Here is a 12,556-nt window from a genome sequence, read left to right as displayed (position 1 = left end):
TGCTCTGGTGTTGTGCTAAAAGCTGACTGCTGCCATGGGCAGAGGGGTGCACAGGAGGGCTCCTTCAGTGATTTCAGGCACAGCACACAAGTTCAGCTGCCCCACCACACACTTTCTCTCCCTATCACCTTGGACATCCAGTAGCAACAACCATCATAAATGTGAAAGTAGGACTGTGACTGAATTCACTCAAATTAGATTTGAATCTTGCTTTTTGTGACTAAGTTTTCAGTTCCTCTAAAATTTATGAATTTTAATGTAAATAAATAAAGCAGTGAAGCTGGGCAATAAAAAAAATCTGTTTTACAACAAAAGATTGCAGATTTCCTCTGAGGATGTTAATTAAATATTTGCAAACTTTAATACATATAAATTTATGAAGTTAGTACTGTTTCAGAGAGACCACCTTCTTTTATAAAGGAAAATAGTAATATACAACTAATTTTGTTATGTGAGCAACAATATCAGTCACAAAAGAAAGAGCAGATCAATCTTTGGTCTAAAAATTCTAGTTTTGTGACTGTCTGTAGTGGCATACCGTCAGGTCTTTTGCCTGTAGAATATTCAATATTGCATTTCTTGCCTGATGCAGTAATATGATTGAGAACATTGTGTCCTTTGTGGGGGTATATATTTGTGTGAACTCAATTGCACATCTGTATTTCTTTTTCGCCTAATCAGTGATTACTTTTTTTTTTTTTTTTTTGCCATTTGACAATCTGGGGATGACAGCCGAGGAAAACTTGTCTCCTTACAAGAAAAATGAAAAATAATTATTCTTGCCATTCAAAACACAAATAGTGGAGATTCTGGTGTGTAGATGTGAAGGAAAGAATTCACCAAAGGAAAGTGTAATTGCAACCCCCAGAAAGATTAGTGCAAACTTTGAACTTCCTGGCAGATTAAAGCTATGTGCCAGACCGGGACTCGAACCCAGAACATTGCCTTTCATGGGGAATGTTTGGAAGGTGGGAGAGAGGCACTGGTGGAAATGAAGGTGTGGGGGCACATCATGAGTTGTACTTTGATGGCTCAGCTGGTAGAGTGCTCGGAAAAGGGAAAGGTTCCATGTTCAAGTCTTGGTCTGGTGAACAGTTTCAATCTGCCAGGAAGTTTCAAAACAGTACACAGATTCATTCTAGTAATGGAAAACCCATGTACCCTCTTTCAGTCCACCTCTTGTGTCATACACATTCTGTCAGCTTTCTTCCCGTAAGGGTTTATTTTATGGTGCAACCTCACTGCTTGCTGCCCACTGGCATGGCCTGGCAACAAGGAAACGAGCCCACTGAGTCTCACCAGCACATTTAACCCAGACTGTTACTGCTCATCCTGATACTCGCTACAGTCAACATCAGGTGAGGGTATTGGGGTGGTCTGTGTTTGGAGCCGTCCTAAAACTTGAGACGTGATTGACTGTTTCGATGTGTCTCTAGTAGCACCATTATTTAAAGAACTGCACCTCATTTACATGGTTTGTCCCATGCCATACATCTACTTATACATCTACACCTATATTCTGCACCGTGAAGTGCGTGGCAGAGAATACTTTTAATTGTACCACTATTAAGATTTCTTCCCACTCTGTGTGGGAATGGGGAAAAATCACTTCTTAAATGCCTCTGTGCAAGCTGTAATTAGTTTAACCTTTTCTTTACATCATTACAAGAGCAATGGTAGTGGGCTGTAGTATATTCCTAAATTACTCATTTAACATTGGTTCTTGAAATTTTGTAAGTAATCATTCAAGAGATACATATTGATATATGTTCAAATGAACGGATATCACATATGAGCGAGGACAACTTTAGGTACTATTAGTGGGACTTGTGGGACTTAATGAATGCTATCAGCAATGGGGCTAATGGATGGAGTGTTTGACAGTTGAAAATTTGGGTTGGACTGGAATCATGTCTGGATGGATGAGACAGTTAAGGCAACCATTCTAGTGAAGTTTGATACAGCAGTGCCTATGTTGTTGAGAAGTAAAATGCAGTGTTCCTTTGGACATGCATGCACGTTGAAAGGAATAGGCGCTGTGGTGACTACAGCCATTATGAAATACATGAAATCTATTCACAGTTGCCAATATGGACAATGATCAGCTGTATAATGAAATGACGACAATTAAAATTTGTGCTGGGCCGGGGCTCAAACCCAGATTTCCTGCTTATTGGAAGTGGTCACTGTAACATTAGGCTATCTGAGCATGCTTCATGGCATATGGAAGTCTGGGTGTGGCTCTGAAGTATGCATGGATAGCTTTGTGGTATATCAACCACTTGCAGTAAGCAAGAAATTCAGTTTCAGTCCTGATCCGATACAAATTTTCATTGTCGTCATTATGTTATACAGCTAAAGTTTGTCTATATTTGCAACTGTGAATACAGTCCACATTCTAGAGAAGTGGAGGATCCAGGTTCGAGGCCCAGTTCGGCATAAATTTTCAACCTTCACTACTTATTTATTTCAGTGCCTGTAGGTGGCTGAAGTCCTGATTTCTTATAATATAATTTTGAGAGTGAGTTTGTATTTCACCTCCCAGTTCAGGTTTTTCTGCATTTCCATGATGCTGTCTTGTGGATCAAACAAACATGTGACTTCAGGTTATGCTCTTCTTTGTATATGTTCAATGTCTGCTCACAGTCCTATTTGGTACGAACACCACAGGCATGAACAATATTCTAGGGTGAGTGAGACACATGAGCATTTAATATGCAATCTGCTTTGTAGAATGACTTCACCTCATCAGTAATGATTGTTGTGAGTTCATAAGATAATTTCAAGAGTGAGAACTTCAAGTAATGACTTCAAACAGGCACTTATTTCAGTTGGTTTTTCAATGCACAGCTATCGTACATATTATAAGATCTCATTCCACATGGGAAAAATATATCTAAAAACAAAGATGACGTAACTTACCAAACGAAAACATTGGTATGTTGATAGAGACACTAACAAACACAAACACACACACAAAATTCAAGCTTTCGCAACCCACGGTTGCTTCATCAGGAAAGAGTGAAGGAGAGGGAAAGACGAAAGGATGTGTGTTTTAAGGGAGAGGGTAAGGCGTCATTCCAATCCCGGGAGCGGAAAAACTTACCTTAGGGAGAGAAAGGGACAGGTATACACTCGCGCGCGCGCACACACACACACACACACACACACACACACACACACACACACACACACACACAGATATCCATCCATTCGCGCATATACAGACACAAGTAGACATATGTAAAGGCAAAGAGTTTGGGCTCTTTGCCTTTACATATGCCTGCTTGTGTCTGTATGTGTGTGTGTGTGTGTGTGTGTGTGTGTGTGTGCGCGCGCGCACGCGCACGAGTGTATACCTGTCCCTTTTTCCCCCCAAGGTAAGTTTTTCCGCTCCCGGGATTGGAATGACTCCTTACCCTCTCCCTTAAAACCCACATCCTTTCGTCTTACCCTCTCCTTCCCTCTTTCCTGAACAAGCAACCGTGGGTTGCGAAAGCTTGAATTTTGTGTGTGTGTTTGTGTGTCTATCAACATACCAACACTTTTGTTTGTTTATATATATGGAAATAAGTTTATCTGTTACATCAAAGTTATGTTTTTTTCTTTTTTCAATAGAATTCTAGTTTGAAAATCTACAAGTTGCAGATGTAAAACATGAAGTAGATGTATATAAAAATTAACACAATATTATCTGTGAGTGAGTAGGCTTATGAATCTCTTTCCATAGAAATTACATTGTCAATGTTTTGTTCTCATTCAGCAATACATGAAATAAACTGGAAAATTGGTTGTGACATTCGTAATTGTCTGAGGAAGTGCTCTGGATAATTTTTGAGTAGTTGGTACAACTGGCAGATCTATCTGGAGTGTGTGCAGTCTACATTCAAAGTGTGTGTCCATACTTCCTCTTTCTTCCTCTCATCAATAACCACACTTCTGGCATGAATGAACAACACTTCACACACTGCAAGTAACCCACTTGAATAGCAATGTGAACAGATACAAGGTGAGAGCTGGTGAGAAATGTGACACATGCACGAGCAGCGATGTGCCAGCACAAAAGTACCCCAAAGTTGCACCTGGGACAACTCTGCTGACCTCCACTAGGATAAAATGACAAGAGAAAAGTGTGTTTTGTCATGTTTAAGGGCCTTATTTGGCCCAGTTACCTTCCCCGAAGGAACTATTGTAGGACACTTATGTGGACATATTTTTAAATATCAAATGTACCAGATCGTACCAGTTCAGCAGCAATTTATGAGGAAAATAAACACTACATCCCAGGATAAAATAGTTGTTAGGTAGAATATATATTATTCATACAGCCGGCAAGGCAACTTCAAATAGGTCACATCTGGTACATTTGTAACATATGAATGAAAAATTTATGTCCACACTGAATTAAACCAAAGGCACTCAGAGACTCTTACTGCTCATATTCAAATAGCAGTTATGAGAAAAACTTTAGGGCCATGAACAAAAACAGAAAATATCTCTCAAAATTCAGTGTACAAAGTTAGAGTTACAATGCATATTAGTACAATTAACTGAGTACGTTATGGAATTCTCCCAATGAAAAAAATGGATTTTCCACAGGTACAATGTGTATTCAAAAAATTCAACTTGTGGGGAGTGTAGAGAGAATGCATCCAAACAGTTTAACGCATCAGATTTACACATTATTGAAAAATAACTTTACTAGACCCAACTGATGAAACAAAAGAAATCTTTAAATCTACAAGATCAAGATGCAATAAGGAAAGTGACACAGACCTGAGATTTCAAGGAGGAAGAGAGATGGAGCAATGGAAACACACTCACTTGTTGCTATAACAGAATACTAAAAGGAAGGCCAACAAGGTTTGCTCTTGTATTCTCTTACATGACCCATTAATGAGAAAAAAGAAGGATAAGGAGATGGTATGACTCACCAGTACTTACATACAGGAGGCTAAATTTCAAATACTTGCTGAGAGAAATCCTTAAAAGTAGAAAAAACTGTACCTAGCTTTTATAAATAGTGTGGTTTTTCTTCTGGGAGGCAAGAAGGGCAGGTATGAGGCAAGCTGGAGAAAAATGTGGGTCATTCAGACTCCAGGATGAGGTGAATCCACCTGTTGTGAGGATGAAGAGAAACAAAGATGAAAGGAAAGCAGGAGGTAAAATATAGTTCATCAGTAAGCAGTCCAGAAACTCTAGGAGTACAATTCCATATATCACTGCCCTTACTTCATTAATTTTTTCCTTGGTTCTTGATATCCTCGAACTCCATTTTAAATAATCCATTTCCATAGATATAAGTCTTCTTTGAGGTCAGCATTGAAAATCAGTAGTTCTGATTCATAGCATAGGTCAGATTCAACCACTAGACACTCTTTTTTATTGTTGCTAAAAATGTCTTTGTCCCACTAAAAAGGAGTAATGCAACCTGTTACTTTTCAACTTTGTTGTATTCTGTACTTTACTTCTTTATTATCATATCCTCTTTTTCCCATATATGCAACTATATATTTATATCTAAAAACAAAGATGATGTGACTTACCAAACAATAGCGCTGGCAGGTCGATAGACACACAAACAAACACAAACATACACACAAAATTCAAGCTTTCGCAACCAATGGTTGCTTCATCAGGAAAGAGGGAAGGAGAGGGAAAGACGAAAGGATGTGGCTTTTAAGGGAGAGGGTAAGGAGCTTCCTGCTCCTGGGATTGGAATGACTCCTTACCCTCTCCCTTAAAACCCACATCCTTTCGTCTTTCCCTCTCCTTCCCTCTTTCCTGAAGAAGCAACCATCGGTTGCGAAAGCTTGAATTTTGTGTGTATGTTTGTGTTTGTTTGTGTGTTATCGACCTGCCAGCGCTTTTGTTTGGTAAGTTACATCATCTTTGTTTTTAGATATATTTTTCCCACGTGGAATGTTTCCCTCTATTATATTGAACTATAATTTTAAAATTTTCTACCAGTCTGTTAACTGTGTTGTGACTGATGTGAAATTCAAATTGAAATCAATGTGAACTATTCACTACCAGACACCTCGCTTTTTGTTAGACCCATCTGTAGTCCCCATGTGTCTAACTCTTGATATAAATGTCATATCCTTAATACATGATTGTATTCATCTTGTGCTAGACTGATTTGATAATCAGCAAAAATTAATGGAAATACCTGTACATTGTTGATAATAATTCCCCAGATGTTCCTCCATTTTCAGAGAGGTATTTCTTCATGTAAATTGAACAAGATGGGTGACATACTGCAACCTTGTCTGAGCACTTCTGTTACAATAGGTTCTGATAATTTTGACCCCCTGTTAATACATGCTTATTATCTCTCTGCACAGTTATAAACTAAATCACCTCAAGGTAGACAAAATTACCAGATAACAAATCAGAAGAAACAGAATTAAATCAGAAAATAACAAGATGTGGGAACAGAAATGTATTCCAGTTGAGATTAATAGGTGGTTCACAAACAACAGAAGCCTGGAGAACCATTACTGATATGAAGAAAGCACCAGTGAACAAAATAGTAGACAACTTAATTTCTTGAAGGGCACAGAAAAATGATTATATAGTTTCTCAATTACTGACAATGATGTTAGAGTTACTTCATTTGGAAGTATCTTCTCTAAAGAAATATTCGCAATTTAAGATTCATAAAAAAACATATGGGGTGGAAATTTTTAGTGAGCAAGTAACTTTGTTTCTAAATTGATACATGACCTATCTCATTTAAAAACTCTCATTCCTCTTTTTACAACAAACATTTTACTTTTTCCAACAGACACACACACACACACAAACACACAAGCAAGCATGCACAACTCACATAAGACAGTGTCTTGCACTGGAATGTAGCATCAAATGGGATACAAGTAACAATCTGGAGTGGGTGGGGAAGGGCAAGGTGAAGGTATAGTAGTGTATGGATGGGGAAGAGACAAATGCTGTATGGTGGAGTGTGCAGGGACTAGAGTGCCAACAGGTGTAGCGTCAAGAGGTTGTGTAGCTGGGAGGTGGGGAAAAAAGGAAGAAAAAAGGAGAGGAGTGGGGAAAGACAGGTGGATATGTTGGCAGAGGGCTGCAAAGAAACTGGATGGGAGATGAGAATGGAGAGGAGATGACAGGACAGAGGGAGTGCAAACTGTTGGATAGAAGGTGTGTGGGCAGCTTGTTACTGTAGGTTCAGGCCGAGATAATTACGGGAGTGGAGAATGTGTTGTAAGGATAACTCCCATCTGCACCGTTCAGAAAACTGGTGGTGGAGGGAATGATGCAGATGTCTCAGGTAGTGAAGTGTGTTATGTTCAGCTGCATGTTGTGTCACAGGGTTGTCCACATTGCTCTTGGCCACAGTTTGGCGATGGCCGTTCATCCTGGTGAACGGCTGGTTGGTAGTCATACCAATATAAAAATCTGTGTAATGATTGCAACAGAGCTGGTAAATGACATGGCTGCTTTCACAGGTGGTCCTGCCTCTGATGGGGTAGGGTAAACCTGTGATAGGACTGGAATAGGATGTGTGGATTGGGCAGGTTTTAACCTGGGTCTTCCACTGGGATATGATCCTTGTGGCAAGGGGTTGGGAATGGGAGTGGCATAGGGAGAGACTAAGATGTTGTGGAGGTCGGATGGGTGACAGAACACCACTTTTGGAGGGGTGGGAAGTACCTTGAGTAGGATATCCCATTTCAGGGCACAATGATAGGTTATCAAAGCCCTGATGAAGGATGTAGTTCAGTTGTTCTTGTCCAGGTCAGTACTCTGTGACAAAGGGGACACTGCTTTGTGTCTTGTTTTTGGGTGTGGTGGGAGGATTGAGATTGTGAGGGGAAACTGCACAGGAGATCTGTTTGCTGACTAAGTTTGGGGGATAGTGCCTTTCTGTGAAGGCCTCGGTGAGATACTCGGCATACTGAGCAATGGAGTTTTTTTCACTGCAATTAGCCAGGCTATATGGGAAGAGCTGTCAAAATGCAGATACTGTTGGTGGTTGGCGGAATTAATGTGGACGGAGGTGTGGATGGAGCCATCAGAGAGGAGGTGAACATCTAGAAAGTGGCAAGCTGAGTTGAGGAGTACCATGTGAAACAGATGCGAGATAAGGTGTTGAGGTTGTGAAGGTATGAAGATAGAGTGTCCTGGTCCTGGGCCCAGATCATGAAGATATCATCAATGACGCTGAACCAGGTGCTGAATGTTTTGGGAGGCTAGGAAGGTCTCATCTAGATGGCCCATAAAATGATCGGCATAGGAGGGTGCTATGTGGGTGCCCATGGCTGTGCCGTGGACTTGTTTATAAACCTTCCCTTCAAATCAGAAGTAGTTATGGGTTAGGATAAAGTTAGTAAGGTGTATGAGGAATGGGGTAGTGGATTTGGAGTCTAGCTGATGTTGGAAAATGTAGTGTTCAATAGCGTAAGATCAAGGGCAAGAGGAATGTTGCTGTATAGGGAGGTGGCATCAACAGTGATGAGTAGGAATCCAGAAGGTAAAGGGGTGGAGATGGTGGGGAGTTGGTGAAGGAAGTGGTTGGTGTCTTTCACATGGGAGGCTAGATTATGGGCACAATAACCAGCCACTATGGGGTGTCCAGGATTGTTGGGTTTGTGGATTTTGGGGAGCATGTAGAAGGGGCGTGTGAATGGTGTCATTGTGGGAGGAGGGAAATGGATTCTGGGTAGGTGTTCTGGGAAGGGCATAAGGCTTTAAACAGAGATTGGTGTTTGTGTTGAACATCTGGGATGGAATCACAATGACCAGGTTTGTATGTGGAGGAGACAGACAACTGTCAGAGGCCTTGTGCCAGAAAGTGTATGAGGAATGAGGTAGTGGATTTGGAGTCTAAAGGACATTAGAGAAGGTAGTGTACAATATAGTGCTAAGACCGTGAGCATGAGGGATGTGGTGTATAGGGAGGTGGCATCAACAGTGGTAAGTAGGGATCCTGGAGGTAAAGGGGTGGGGATGGTAGAGAGGCCTCCACCAATTGTCTGACTACTCCACCTATAAACTGTGCCATTTTGATCCCATTCCAGAAGTCCAACACAAACTCCAATCCACACTTATAGCCTTAGGCTTTTCCCAGAACATCTCCCCTGAATGTATTTCCTTCCTTCCCCTTTTAACACCCCACACACCCCCATTCTACATGCTCCCCAAAATCCACAAACCCAATAATCCTGGATGCCCCATTGTGGCTGATTATTGTGCCCACACTGAAAGAAACTCATTGACCAACACCTCCAACCAATTGTCCATCATATAGCCTCCCACATCAAAGACACCAACCACTTCCTTCATTGACTCTCCACCATCCCTAGCCCTTTACCTCCTGGATCACTATTTATCATTGTTGACTGCACCTTTCTATACACCAAAATCCCTCATGCCCATGGTCTTACTGCTATTGAACCACACTTTTTCCAACGTTTTTCAGACTCCAAACCCACTACCTCAATCCTGATACGCCTTAATAATTTTATCCTAACCTGCAACTACTTCTCATCTGAAGGGAAGTTATATAAGCAAATCTGTGGTACAGCCATGGATAACCGCAGTGCTTCCTCCTATGCCAGTCCTTTTATGGGCCATCTAGAGGAGACCTTCCTAGCCTCCCAAAACACCAAACCCCTATATCTGGTTCAGGTTCTTTGATGAAATCTTCATGATCTGGAGCCACGGCCAGGACACCCTATCTTCATTCCTTCACAACCTCAACATCATCTCTCCCATCTGCTTAGTGTGTTCCTCCTCAACCTGCGTGCCACCTTCCTCGATGTTGACCACCTTCTCTCTGATGATTCCATCTGCACCTCTGTCCACATTAAATCCACCAACCACCAATAATACCTGCATTTTAACAGATTTCACACAAAAAAATCCCTCACATATAGCCTGCAGTGACAAAAGCTCCTTTGCCCAATAAGCTGAGGGTCTCATCCTGGAGTAGAACAGGTGAGCAACATACTTCACCAGGTCTTTGATTACCTATCATCATGCCCTGAAATGTTGGACATCCCACCCAAGATTCTTCCCACCCCTTCTAAAGTGATGTTCTGTTGCCCACCCAACCACCACAACATCCTAGCCTGTTCCTATGCCCCTCCCAATCCCAGCCCTGTACCACAAGAATCATATCTCAGTGGAAGACCCAGGTGAAAACCTGCCCAATCCACATAACTGGCATTTCCTATTCCAGTCCTGTCACAGGTTTACCCTACTCCACCAGGGGCCAAACCACCTGTGAAAGCAGCCACATCATCTGCTGCAATCATTGCTCCATTTTTTATATTGGTATGACAACCAACTAGCTGTCCACCAGGTGGAATGGTCACCACCAAACTGTGACCACAAGCAAAGTGGATGTACCCCCCCCCCCCCCCCCCCCCCCCTCCGGGGCACAACATGTAGCTGAATGTAACACACTGATTTCAATAGCTGCTTCAGTACCTGAGCCATCTCGATCATTCCTTCTACCGCCAGCTTTACTGACCAACGCAGATGGAAATTATCCTTACAACACATTTATGCTCCCATAAGTATTTCAGTTTAATAAGCCACGGCTGCAAAATACTAACGCGAATTCTTTACAGACGAATGGAAAAACTGGTAGATGCGGACCTCGGGGAGGATCAGTTTGGATTCCGTCGAAATGTTGGAACACGTGAGGCAATACTGACCTTACGACTTATCTTAGAAGAAAGATTAAGAAAAGGCAAACCTACGTTTCTAGCATTTGTAGACTTAGAGAAAGCTTTTGACAATGTTGACTGGAATACTCTTTTTCAAATTCTAAAGGTGGCAGGGGTAAAATACAGGGAGCGAAAGGCTATTTATAATTTGTACAGAAACCAGACGGCAGTCATAAGAGTCGAGGGGCATGAAAGGGAAGCAGTGGTTGGGAAAGGAGTGAGACAGGGTTGTAGCCTCTCCCCGATGTTATTCAATCTGTATATTGAGCAAGCAGTGAAGGAAACAAAAGAAAAATTTGGAGTAGGTATTAAAATTCATGGAGACGAAGTAAAAACTTTGAGGTTCGCCGATGACATTGTAATTATGTCAGAGACAGCAAAGGACTTGGAAGAGCAGTTGAACGGAATGGACAGTGTCTTGAAAGGAGGATATAAGATGAACATTAACAAAAGCAAAACGAGGATAATGGAATGTAGTCAAATTAAATCGGGTGATGCTGAGGGAATTAGATTAGGAAATGAGACACTTAAAGTAGTAAAGGAGTTTTGCTATTTAGGAAGTAAAATAACTGATGATGGTCGAAGTAGAGAGGATATAAAATGTAGACTGGCAATGGCAAGGAAAGCGTTTCTGAAGAAGAGAAATTTGTTAACATCGAATATAGATTTATGTATCAGGAAGTCGTTTCTGAAAGTATTTGTTTGGAGTGTAGCCATGTATGGAAGTGAAACATGGACGATAACTAGTTCGGACAAGAAGAGAATAGAAGCTTTCGAAATGTGGTGCTACAGAAGAATACTGAAGATAAGGTGGATAGATCACGTAACTAATGAGGAGGTATTGAATAGGATTGGGGAGAAGAGAAGTTTGTGGCACAACTTGACTAGAAGAAGGGACCGGTTGGTAGGACATGTTTTGAGGCATCAAGGGATCACAAATTTAGCATTGGAGGGCAGCGTGGAGGGTAAAAATCGTAGAGGGAGACCGAGAGATGAGTACACTAAGCAGATTCAGAAGGATGTAGGTTGCAGTAGGTACTGGGAGATGAAGCAGCTTGCACAGGATAGAGTAGCATGGAGAGCTGCATCAAACCAGTCTCAGGACTGAAGACAACAACAACAACAACAAGTATTTTATCCTCACTCTATGGCAACATACTGTCACCACACCCTCCAACCAACAGTTTCCACCCCCTTCGTCCTGCCATCTCTTCCCCAATCTTGTCTCCCAACCCGTTTATTTGCAGCCCCTTGCCAACAGAATCACCTGTCTTTCCCAGCTTCTCTCCTTTTTTCCTCACCTGCCTGCCCCACAACCACCTGATGCTGTGCTTGTTGGCAGTCTATTCCCTGCACACTCCAACAGACAGCATTTGTCTCTCTCCTCACCTGTACACTACTGTCCCTCCCCCTTCCCCTTCCACACCCCCTCCACATCGTTGCTCACATCCCACATGATGTTGCATTCTGGTGCGAGTTGCTGAGATGGTAATCTTGTGTGTGTGTGCGTGTTTACTGATGGAGGTTGTGGTCGAATGCTATGTGTGAGTGTCTCAATTTAGCCTGTCTGCAACATGACATATCTTTTTTACTGTAAGTAGCAATCTATCCTTCACTGTTGATATTCCTTTCTGGAGTTTCTATTGTTTCACTAAAATTCAATATCATAGCTTTATAGCCCAGATTTTTCTGATTTGAAAAATACCTACTTTCACTTGAATAACTTATTACTTTGTTATAAATAAAACAGAAAGAAACTTCCACATGGGAAAAATATATTAAAAACAAAGATTCCAAGACTTACCAAGCGGGAAAGCGCCGGCAGACAGGCACATGAACAAAACACACAAAGTTTT

This window comes from Schistocerca gregaria, chromosome 9 (assembly GCF_023897955.1).
Source record: "Schistocerca gregaria isolate iqSchGreg1 chromosome 9, iqSchGreg1.2, whole genome shotgun sequence".
NCBI lineage: Eukaryota > Metazoa > Arthropoda > Insecta > Orthoptera > Acrididae > Schistocerca > Schistocerca gregaria.
The sequence above is the reverse complement of the archived record's forward strand: the minus strand, read 5'-3'. Positions refer to the sequence as shown.